At 39.9% G+C, this 3518-nt stretch overlaps 1 non-coding gene across 1 annotated transcript; it reads right to left on the minus strand.

The window, feature by feature from the left end:
* Positions 1–942: 942 nt before the first annotated feature.
* On the minus strand, positions 943–1049 carry LOC148577740 (small nucleolar RNA R71). Its single transcript, XR_015903337.1, has one exon. It is a non-coding gene; the product is annotated as a small nucleolar RNA R71 (small nucleolar RNA).
* Between the last annotated feature and the right edge of the window lie 2469 nt (positions 1050–3518).

Raw genomic sequence — 3518 nt, forward strand, 5'->3', positions numbered from 1 at the left:
TCAATCATATCTTTTTCAAAACTACCTAACTAATTCTCTCTCTAATTTTTGAAAATCACCTTCCTCTTTTTCAAAATTCCTTTTTAAATTAACTAATTGTTTTAAATTTAATTTAATTTGATTTAATTTTCCTTTCTTAATTTTCGAATTTTAATTTTAATCTTAAATTAAAAACAAAAATATTTTAATTTTAATTTATTTAATTTTCGAAATTCTCTCCCCTCATCTCTTTCTAATTATTTTATTTATTTACTAACACTTCTCTTCATCTAAAAATTTGAACCCTATCTTCCTCTCTGTGTTCGAGTTTTTCTGTTTCCCTTCTTTTATTCTTCTCTTCTACTCACATAAAGGAACCTCTCTACTGTGACATAGAGGATTCCTTTTATTTTCTGTTTTCTTCTTTTTCATATGAGCAGGAATAAGGATAAGAACATTCTTGTTGAAGTTGATCCTGAACCTGAAAGGACTCTGAAGAGGAAGCTAAGGGAAGCTAAAGCACAACTCTCTGGAAAAAATCTGACAGAAATTTTCGAAAAAGAAGGAGACATGGCCGAAAATAATAACAATGCAAGGAAGATGCTTGGTGACTTTACTACACCAAATTCCAATTTACATGAAAGAAGCATCTCAATCCCTGCCATTGGAGCAAACAATTTTGAGCTGAAACCTCAATTAGTTTCTCTGATGCAACAGAACTGCAAGTTTCATGGACTTCCATCAGAAGATCCTTTTCAGTTCTTAACTGAATTCTTGCAAATCTGTGATACTGTTAAGACCAATGGGGTTGATCCTGAGGTCTACAGGCTTATGCTTTTCCCATTTACTGTAAGAGACAGAGCTAGAATATGGTTGGACTCTCAACCTAAAGACAGCCTGAACTCTTGGGATAAGCTGGGCACGACTTTCTTAGCCAAGTTCTTTCCTCCTCTAAAGCTTAGTAAGCTTAGAGTGGATGTTCAAACCTTCAAATAGAAAGAAGGTGAGTCCTTCTATGAAGCTTGGAAGAGATACAAGGAACTGACCAAAAAGTGTCCTTCTGACATCCTTTCAGAATGGACCATCCTGGATATATTCTATGATGGTCTGTCTGAATTATCAAATATGTCATTGGACCATTCTGCAGGTGGATCCATTCACCTAAAGAAAACGCCTGTAGAAGCTCAAGAACTCATTGACATGGTTGCAAATAACCAGTTCATGTACACTTCTGAAAGGAATCCTGTGAGTAATGGGATGCCTATGAGGAAGGGAGTTCTTGAAATTGATACTCTGAATGCCATATTGGCTCATAATAAAATATTGACTCAGCAAGTCACTATGATCTCTCAGAGTCTGAATGGATTGAAGGAATCATCCAACAGTACTAAAGAGGCATCTTCTGAAGAAGAAGCTTATGATCCTGAGAACCCTGCAATAGCAGAGGTGAATTACATGGGTGAACCCTATGGAAACACCTATAATCCCTCATGGAGAAATCATCCAAATTTCTCATGGAAGGATCAACAAAAGCCTCAATAAGGCTTTAATAATGGTGGAAGAAACAGGTTTAGCAATAGCAAACCTTTTCCATCATCCACTCAGCAACAGACAGAGAATTCTGAGCAGAATCCATCTAACTTAGCAAATATAGTCTCTGATCTATCTAAGGCTACTCTAAGTTTCATGAATGAAACAAGGTCCTCCATTAGAAATTTGGAGGCACAAGTGGGCCAGCTAAATAAAAGAGTCACTGAAACTCCTCCTAGTACTCTCCCAAGCGATACAGAAGAGAATCCAAAAAGAGAGTGCAAGGCCATTACCTTACTTGGTGTGGCCGAACCCAAAATGGAGGAGGAGGACGTGAATCTTAGTGAGGAAGACCTCCTGGGACGCTCAGTGACCAATAAGGAGTTTCCCTTTGAGGAACCAAAGGAATCTGAGGCTCATCTAGAGACCATAGAGATTCCATTGAACCTCGTTCTGCCCTTCATGAGCTCTGATAAGTATTCATCCTCGGAAGAGGATGAAGACATTACTGAAGAGCAAGTTGCTAAGTACCTTGGTGCAATCATGAAGCTGAATGCCAAATTATTTGGTAATGAGACTTGGGAAGATGAACCTCCCTTGCTCACCAATGAACTAAATGCATTGGATAGGTAGAAATTACCTCAAAAGAAACAGGATCCTGGTAAATTCTTAATTCCCTGTAACATAGGCACCATGACCTTTGAGAAGGCTCTGTGTGACCTAGGGTCAGGCATAAACTTAATGCCACTCTCTGTAATGGAAAAACTTGGGATCTTTGAGGTACAAGCTGCCAGAATCTCATTAGAGATGGCAGACAACTCAAGAGAACAGGCTTATGGACAAGTAGAGGACGTGTTAGTAAATGTTGAAGGCCTTTACATCCCTGCTGATTTCATAATCCTAGACACTGGGAAGGATGAGGATGAATCTATCATCCTTGGAAGACCCTTCCTAGCCACAGCAAGAGCTATGATTGATGTGGACAGAGGAGAGTTGGTCCTTCAACTGAATGAGGACAACCTTGTGTTTAAGACTCAAGGATCTCCTTTTGTAACCATGGAGAGGAAGCATGAAAAGCTTCTCTCACTGCAGAGTCAACCAAAGCCCCCACAGTCAAACTCTAAGTTTGGTGATGGGAGGCCACAACTAAACTCTAAGTTTGGTGTTGGGAGGTTCCAACCTTGCTCTGATTATCTGTAAGGCTCCATGAGAGCTCACTGTCAAGCTATTGACATTAAAGAAGCGCTTGTTGGGAGGCAACCCAATGTTATTTGATTATATCTATTTTATTTTTTATTTTATTTCATGTTTTTTTTTAGGTTGATGATCATGTGGAGTCACAAAAACTACTAAAAAATAAAAAACAGAATAAAAAACAGCATTAAAAATAGCACACCCTGGAGGAGGAGCATTCTGGCATTTAAACGCCAGAAACAAGCATCTGTCTGGCGTTTAACGCCAGAAACAAGCAGCAGTCTGGCGTTAAACGCCAGGATTGCACAGCAAGGGCGTTTTACACGCCTAATTGAAGTAGGGATGTTAAGTCCTTGACCCCACTGGATCTGTGGACCCCACAGGATCCCCACCTACCCCACCCCTTTTTCTCTCCTCTTCACACCTTTTCATAACACTCTTCCCCAAATACCCTTCACCAATCACTTCCAAAACCATCATACAACCCACCTACACCCGCCCACTCAAATTCAAACCATCACTCCTTCCTTTTCACACATCACACCCCCTTGGCCGAATTCACATATCTCCCTCCATCTCCTCCATTTTCTTCTTCCTCTACTACTTTCTTCTTTTGCTCGAGGACGAGCTAACCTTTTAAGTTTGGTGTGGAAAAAGCATTGCTTTTTTGTTTTTCCATAACCACTAATGCCTCAGGGGATGCACCTTCCTCCACAAAACTATTGGGAGCAAATCAACACCTCCCTAGGAGAATTAAGTTCCAACATGGGACAACTAAGGGTGGAGCATCAAGAGCACTCCATCATCCTTCATGA

Source organism: Arachis ipaensis, chromosome B1 (assembly GCF_059453495.1).
Source record: "Arachis ipaensis isolate K30076 ecotype BB chromosome B1, ASM5945349v1, whole genome shotgun sequence".
Classification (NCBI taxonomy): Eukaryota; Viridiplantae; Streptophyta; class Magnoliopsida; order Fabales; family Fabaceae; genus Arachis; species Arachis ipaensis.